This window comes from Choloepus didactylus, chromosome 17 (genome assembly GCF_015220235.1).
Source record: "Choloepus didactylus isolate mChoDid1 chromosome 17, mChoDid1.pri, whole genome shotgun sequence".
In the NCBI taxonomy this organism is placed as follows: Eukaryota; Metazoa; Chordata; class Mammalia; order Pilosa; family Megalonychidae; genus Choloepus; species Choloepus didactylus.
Genome location: NC_051323.1, coordinates 56387151 through 56396321, shown reverse-complemented (window position 1 = coordinate 56396321; position 9171 = coordinate 56387151).

Genomic DNA, 9171 nt, shown 5'->3' with positions numbered 1-9171 from the left:
GCATGGACTCAGTGTTATTGAGTCCACTTGTCCTTGAGTGTAGAACCTCCTCTCACCAATCTATGGATAACTTGCCTCCAAATAGCACTCAACCCTTTTAAACACCACCACTATCCAAAATTCAGGGCTGCTGGGCATACTGTTACTAAATCTTTCAGGAAATGCAACCATTTTCCACAAAACTCATCTCAAGAAAAATAAAACTATGTAGGAAATTCCATTACTTACTTTTCAAAATGTTGCAAGTGACCAAAAATCATATTTCAATTTTGTATTAAGCAGTAATGCTCAGGTAGCCAAACACACTGCCAGAATTCTTACTCGCCACCCCTTGTTTCTGCTTTTCTCTGCACACCAGCCTCATTATCACAGATTAATGATGAGGGTGATTAGAAACCTTAGAGCTCCATCAGCAGAGAAGAATTGACCCAGTTCCAGAAGGAGCAAAATGGCCTCTGTGCCTACCCTGGGAGCATGTACGTCTGACCCAATCAGTCTGGTGGTGGTCTGAGGGACTCACCGTCACCCAACTTGCCTTGAGTGTAGAAGGCAGCTCAGAGAGTTCTCGTACAGAACACTGTGGGAAAGCAGTCAAGTCATGCTGCCCGGGGCCAGACATTGCTGGCTGTAGAATACACAGGGCAGTGCCAGGGACCATGAGGAAACTGTCTTCTAGAGAAGAGAGGACATTTGTAACCATGTAAATGGAGGACTTCCTAGGGCCACATGAGCATGCCCCAGACAAGATACATGTACAGAAAGGATCAGAGAGGCACCTCTGCTTTGCACTCAAGCTATTCTCATACAATTTATTATACAGCTAGGCTCCAAAGGAGAGCATTTGCACCAGCTGATCTGCAAAGACTGGGAAAGGTGTTTTCTTTCTTTCTTTCTTTCTTTCTTTCTTTCTTTCTTTCTTTCTTTTTTTTCCTTTTTTTTTTTTTTTTTTTTTTGCTGTTGTTAGTTTCTGGCATTCAAGGAAAACTTAGTCATAATAGTAGCAGGATACAAGCTTAAGGAACAGATGGTGCAGAGACTAAACTTACAATGCATACAAAGAAATACACAGTGATGGCCCAGGTGAAGGAGAAGATTAAAGCATTAGAAACCATCAATGAGGAAAAACAGAACTGGGACATAACAGACAAAAGACTTTTTAAATATGGTCCTAAATATTGTCAAAAGCTAAAGGAGAACATAGACAAAGAACTTAAGGAAACCAGGAAAATGATAGATGAACACAAAGAGAATGTCAATAGAAAGATGGAAATTATGAAAAGGAATCAAATAGTGCTGAAGATCCCAGTAGTAGAAATTAAACATTCCCTACAGGAGTATGACAGCAGATTAGAACTGGCAGAAGAAAGAATCAGTGATCATGAAGGTAAGACAACTGAAATCATTCAGTCTGAGGAGCAGCAAGAAGAAAGAATGAAGAAAAGTGAACAGAGCCTGAGGAACTTGTGGGACACCATCAAGCATACCAATAAATTCACTGTGGGAATCCTACAAGGAAAAGAAGGAGAAAAAGGGGCAGAGAGAATATTAAAGGAAATAATGGCTGAAAAGCTCCCAAATTTAATGAAAGAAATGTATATTTTCATTCAAAATGCTCAGCCAACTCCAAACAGTATAAACCCAAATAGATCCACACTGTGGCATATTATAATCAGACTGTCAAACGCCAAAGATAAAGAGAGAATCTGAAAGTCACAAGTGAGAAGCAACATGTCACATACAAGGGAGACTTGATAAGATGTCATGGGACAAGAAGACAGTGAAGTCACATATTTAAAGTGTTGAAAGCAAAAAAAAATTGCCTCCCAAGAGTTCTATATCTGGCAAAACTGTCTTTCAAAAATGAGGCAAAGATTAAGACATTCCCAGACAAACAAAAACTCTACTGGGAATTTATCACCACTAGATCAGCCCTACAAGAGATGCTAAAGAGAATATTTCAGGTTGAAAGGAAAGGACAATAGACAATAGATCAAAGTTGCATAAAGAAATAAAGATCTCCAGTGAGGGTAAAGACATGGGTAAAATAAATGCCAGTACTCTTGTGTTTTTGGTTTGTAACTCCACTTTTTACTTCTTAAATGATCCAAAAAGCAAATGCATAAAAAGTAATGATTAACCAGTGGTTCAGGACTCATAATGTATAAATGTGTAATTTGACAAGAGCTACAGAAAGGTAGAGGGATAGAAGGACACGGGAACATAGTTTGTGCATACTATTGAAACTAAATTTGTATCAAGACAAACAAGATTATCAGAGATGTAAGAAGTTAAACTTAAGCCCCATGGTAACTACAAAGAAAATATCAGATTATAAGCAAGTTCATAGAGGTAGAAATTAAAATAAAAATACAGGTTGCCAGGGGGTGGGGATAATGGGCATTTAATGTATATTGGGTGTATGGTTCCTGTTTGGGAGATGGGAAAGTTTCAGAAATAAAAGGTTGCTAGGATACTGCAATGTTGTGAATGTGATTAATCCCATTGTATGGTATGCTTGGGTGTGTTTGAGATGGGAAAGTTTCTATTGTATATATGTTCCCACAATTAATTTTTTAAAAAAGAAAAGAAATAACAATTAAAGAGACAATGACAATTAATGCAATACATGACCCTGGATGGTACCTAGCAAGGAAGGAGACAAGGCTCAAAGGGACATTATTGGGATATATGAAAATATCAGAATACGTACTTAAGCTTTATATTAATCTTAAATTGCTTGAACTTGCTAACTGCACTTACAGAGGTTACATGGGGAGTATCCTTATCCTTAGGAAATGTACATGGCAGTATTAAGTGTTCAAGAAGCATGATGTGTACAACTTATACTAGAAAGGAGACAGATGATTGATACATACATAGAAACATATATACATAGATAGAAAGAAAGATATAGATAGGTTGATAGAATGATACAGCAAATGTGGCAAAAAGTTAAAATTAGTGTATCTGGGTGTCTGGGGGGAGGGGTATATTGGAGTTCCTGCATGGGATTTGTATTATTTTTGTAACTTCCTGTAAGTTTGAATGTATTTCAAAATTAAAAGTTAAAAAATTATCACCACATGCTATCTCTCTAATGCATTTTAATAGTTTTGGAATTTTTGCCATGAATTCTCCTTTTTCTGATATTAAAACCACCCCTTTTGTTTGCATTTCCTGGATAGATCTTTGCCGTTTCCTTTGATTTTTTAACACTTTTAGCTTTCTATTTCAGTTACAGTTCTTGTAAAAAGCTTATTGGTGGACTTTGTCTTTTGATTGGAAAATTCAATCTATTCACATTTATTGTGAAAAGTGATGTTTGCACTCATTCCCATTTATTTTTGTGTTAATTCTTCATTATTCTTTTTCCTTTTCTTGAATTTTCTGCTTTCACTGGCTTGAACAAATTGTTCCTGTGTTCTGTTTATTTTTCTTTATATTTCAATTTTGCCTTCCACATACACCAATAATTTGGAAAGAATCATGTATCTCTCTATTTGCTGATTCATCACCTCTCTATTTTTAACAGGCATATTTAAGTCCATATTTCTCTGCTATTTTACCAAAATCAATAGTACTTTGACCATTCCCCACAAAGAAAGGAAATTATTTTATCTCCCACATTCTCCCACCATTTCCAAATCTTAGATTTTTCTGCACCTATTTATAAATGTAATTGTATGTTATTTTTCAGTTTTTCCTTAGAATATGTCTCCTTTCTTCTTAGTGTACTTATGTAACACTAATATTACAACCCACAATCACTTTATCCTCGCCCACTGTGCTGGTTTGGATGTACTATGTCCCTTAAAATGTTCTTTGATGCTATCTTGTGGGGCCAGTGGTATTAGTGTTGATTACATGGGAACATTTGGATTAGGTTGTTTGCATGGAGATGTGATAACTGTAGGTGGTAACTCTGATTAGATAATTTCCCTGGAGGTGTAGCCCCACCCACTCATTAGCTTACTAGAGCCCTACACAAGAAGCTCAGACAGAAGGAGCTCGCTACTGCAGCTTGCAGAGACATTTTGGAGACAGCCTTTGAAAGCAGACTTTTGCTCTGGAGAAGCTAAGAGAGGACAAACACCCCAAGAGCAAAATTTTGAAGAACACACAGGAGCTGAGAGAAGAGCTAGAACACAACCCAGGATCAGCAGATGCCAGCCACGTGACTTCCCAGCTAACAGATGTTTTTCAGATACCAATGGCCTTCTTTCAGTGAAGGTACCCTGTTGTTGAGGCCTTACCTTGGACACTTTATGGCCTTAAGACTATAACTTTGTAACCAAATAAACCCCCTTTATAAAAGCAATCCATTTCCTGGTATTTTGCAAATGGCAGCATTAGCAAACTGGAACACCCACTTAGAGCTACTTACATATTTTCCTAGATTCATTGCTCACCATTACTTATGATATTCTTTATTTCTCTCTTGTTTTAGATATCTACTCAATTTTGCTATTATTTATGCTGGACTATATCCTTAAGAAATTTGAATGGGAACATGAGTAGTATATGTTTAGTTACTAATACCCAAAATATTTCCTTCTTTGTCATCACATGAATGATAACTGTTTTGATAGTAGAATTCTTATACAACAGTACTTTCTCCCTCAAACATTCATAAACATTATTCCACTAGCTTCTAGTGTGGCATATAAGAAGCCAAAGTCAAATTGATTCCTTTTCTATTATTTGTGAATTGTTCTAGCTGTATGAAAATATATAATACACTTTTCTCTATCCAGAGACCAGAAATTTCACAAAGACATATCTAGATAATGTCTTTTTCATTATTTCTGCCTGGCACTTAGTAAGCACTTTTGATTTTTTTTTTTAGATCAGGGATCTGAAGTTTATTGCATTGATTATTGATTCCACCCCCATCTGCTCCTTTTATTCCTTCTGGAATTCTGATTATTTGCATATTATATCTCCTGGGACTGTCCTCCAGGTTTATTCTCTTTTCAGTAATGATTAACCTTTCTCAGTATGTCTCTTTTGTATTGAAAGATAGTTCTTCTATTTAATCTTCTGATCACAAACTTAGTTTTTTGTAGTATTGATTCCATTTTTTCACTTTTAATGAAGCAACTTCTCCAACTGAAACCATCTACTTCAAGTTTTCAGCTTTGTCTCTTCCCCGAACTATCTTTGCCTGTTCCTGTTAGAAAATGAGAGCCTGCTCCATAAGAGCTTTCACCCAGCTCTTCAGCAGCAGGTGGATTGGCAGGTAGTGAAAGATATAAGACTTTCTTTATAGGAAGATGGGAGGTCACAGGGCTGAATCAAGTTCACTCTACCGAAACTTAGCATGGTGCACTTCTCCAGATAGAGAACTATCATCTCCGAGCTATATGGAAAAGAAGCAATTCTGCCCTACCGGGCCATTTTCCTCAGACAGCTGGTGTCAGCAGGAAAGGTGTTTCTTCCAGGGATGCACACAGCAAGAGGGTAGGCCAGTTCTTCTCCTGCATTAGCTGGTGCACTCCATCTAAGTCAGTCATGAGCCTGCAGTTCTAACCAAAGGCTTTAAGAGAACTACCCTGAAATCCTGGGGTCCTCTGTCCTCGATCATCTCATCAATGAGCCTGAGGTCTCAGATGCAATATTTGGGATCTCTTCTGGGTTTCTCAGTGCTATATCAGGCCTACTAGTTCAGTGCCCCAGTAGAGGATTGAAAGGGACAAGAAGGTCATGACAGTGTGTGCTCAGGCTACTTTCTTCCAGTTAATGTTAATCTCTATTGTGTCTGAGAAGGTTTATTTCTCATGACAAAAACAATTATTCTTGTACAGAATTCAAACGTTTCAGAAATTTTTAATGTATTATAATCTCACACCCCCATCCCTTTCCACCAAACCCCAGCCCCAAATCACCAATAGCAATTTGGTATTATTTTCCTGGAGGTTTTCTTTGTAGACATATGCTAATATGAGAACAATAAAACTTACAGTCAAAATCCTAAATATATTTTTAAAAAGTGAATTCTCTTTATTTTTATAAATCAGTTCAAACCTGGCTTTGAAACCTGAGTCTACCTGAAATGAATATTTTACTGGGATCAGTTTCAGGATTTCTCTCAATCAAATGTATGGATTTCTTGATCGATTCAAATTTATGATTCTGTTGCATCCTAGTTTAAAACTCATTCCCAGTTTTCTTCTCTACCTTTGCTTGCTCTCTGATTTGTTCTGTGTCCTTATGGGTTTGTAAACCTGCTGCTCAATTCATTAAAGGAGAAAGAAGAGACAATTTTTACACTTGGTCAATGTCAGGCAAGAAGACTCTGCAGATATGCTCCTCCCCCCTCTGCCCCCACCGTTCCTAGGGCCTCCTCAGCTTCCAGCCCAGTTGGTGTCTCCTGCAGGAGGACCCTTAGAGATTTCCACACCTCCTCTGACTGTCCTTGCCTTGGGCTATCCTCTTCTCACAGTTGCTATGAGGTTGTGACTCTCCTGTGTCCCCACTTCAGTATTTCTTGGCCTTTTCTCTCAGCTACTTCTTTTTTTTTTTTTTTAATTCATTTTTATTGAGATAAATTCACATACCATGCAGTCATACAAAACAAAGCATACATTCAATTGTTTACAGTACCATTATATAGCTGTGCATTCATCACCAAAATTAATTTTTGACAGTTTCATTACCACACACACAAAAATATTAAAAACAAAAATAATAAGAATAAAAACACTGGATGCCTTTTTTTTTTTTTTCTTCTCCCATTTTTCTACTCATCCATCCATAAACTAGACAAAGGGGAGTGTGGTGCATATGGCTTTCCCAATCACATTGTCACCCCTCATAGACAAGGGAACATCTGCCTCTCCACCTGCCTGGTTAGAAGTAGAGAAAATCCCTGTCTCCTCCTTCTCCTATCTCCATATGCCATGCAGCCATTTCTCCTGCTCTTTCACACCTTCTGACAATAGAGTATTTCAATTAGCTTTCCCTTGGAGAGTTATACACATTTTCCTACACTTAGATTGTCCCAAATGACAAGAGGAAATCCTGTTTTCTTCTCTCCTCTCATCCCATTTTGTGTATGTGTTTGTGTGTGTGCACGTGTGTGTGTGTGTGCACGTGCATGTGTACGGTAGGGAATGGAAGGCAGGAAAGAGCAACACACTTAAACCCTCTTTTTTTATCCCAACTCTTCCTCCTTTTTCTGCCAAATGAGCCACCTTCTTTCCACGCTTTGAAAATGCATCTTCCCTTTCACACTAGAAAAGAAGAACAGAACATGTATCTGTGGCAATAAATTATTCGCATCAAAGTATTAGTCTAACACAAATTAAAACCTTACATATCAAGCATACCAACATGTTATTGTTCTGGTTTTTACTGTGTAATCCAGATGTTCTGGATTTCTGTGGAATATTATCTTTTTCCTTTGGTCACCTTAAACAAAGTATTGCTTGGGACATACTGTCCTTGTTTGCTAATGCTGTTGTTAAGCAAAATACCAGAAATGGATTGGCTTTTATAAAGGGGGGTTATATGGTTACAAAGTTACAGTCTTAAGGCCATAAAGTGTCCAAGGTAAGGGGGTACCTTCACTGGAAGATGGCCCATGGCATCCAGAAAACCCCTGTTAGCCAGGAAGGCATGTGGCTGGCGCCTGCTCCAGAGTTCTGGTTCCAGAATGGCTTTCTCCCAGGACATTCTTCTCTAGGCAGCAGCTTCTCCAAAAATGTTACTCTAAGTTGCTCTTGGGATGTTTGCCCTCTCTTAAGTTTCTCCAGAGCAAAAGTCTGCTTTCAAAGGCCATCTCCAAAATGTCTCTGTTAAGCTGAAGCTCCTCTCTCAGCTCCTGTGCATTCTTCAAAGTGTCCCTCTTGGCTGTAACAAGCTTGCTCCTTCTGTCTGAGCTTATATAGTGCTCTAGTAAACTAATCAAGGCCCATGCCAAGTGGGCAGGGCCACACCTCCCTGGAAATTATCCAATCAGAGTTATCACCTACAGTTGGGTGGGTCACACCTCCATGGAAACACTCAGTCAAAGAATTACAATCTAATTAACACTAATTCATCTGCCCACACAAGATTGCATCAAAAGATAATGGCATTTTGGGGGACATAATACATTCAAACTGGCACACATACTAACACTGACAAATTATTCATTGTTTATTTGAAATTCAGATATACTTGGATATCCTATATTTATCTGGCATCTCTATACCAATAACTTTCAAAAGGATTAGTTAGCCTCTTGGCCCATCTGGCTTCTCAATAATCAGCACATTCCCCTAAAGGATAAAGCATCCCCAATTCCTGCCTGCCTTCCCTATACTTCTGTCTTCCCCATGATTCTGGTTTGGAAATTCATCATTAGTTCTTGTTATTGTGGTTGTTGTAGTGGTATTACCACTTCAGTCTTTTCAAACAGGTTTTAAAAATACATTTTATCTATTACCTGGTTGAGCTATATACTAAGGATTAATTATTAACCATATCTGGAAACAGAAGTCCACTTGCTCATTCCCATAGTATGTTCTACAATGTCAGCACCTTGGGTTGTTAACAGGTGATCTCCACGGCTTTGTTTTTGACCAATATCACCATCCTATAGGCAAAGTAAGGTTGTGGGCCCCACCACAAGCCCTGGGCTGCCTGTGGAAGTATTCTAATGCGGCGGGCACCTGCCTACGCTGGCCCTCCCAGGGCCTCATCTGTGCAGCAGCCAGCCTCAGAGGGACACCTGGACTCCTTGCAACTTGTCTCCTGAGCCTGACTTCAATAACCAAACCCACCACTCATTTTGATCCCCAGAAGAATGAATAACCAGTGAAACCTCCAGATTCTGGTAAAATATAAATTTTCCCAGTAAGGGTCTGACCTGCGGTGACCAAACTCAGTCTGTAAAGTGCACTCTACATACTTCGTCAAATGCCTCCATCCAGAGTCCTGTTGCTATATTACATAGTTAAGGTGGGCAGCCTCTCACTTGTGTACATCCTTCAAGTGAGGTAGGCATTTAGCAACAGAAACAAAGCACATGATGTTTTGAAGCCGTGTTCTATTTCCAAAGCTGCACCCTCTGAACTGTGATCCAGTGCCTACAAATTGGTAACTCCTCAGGAGTATGTTTTAACCATTGCTCATTTACAGCAATAGAATCATATTAGAGATAGTACTTGACAATCTTATTTAATATCT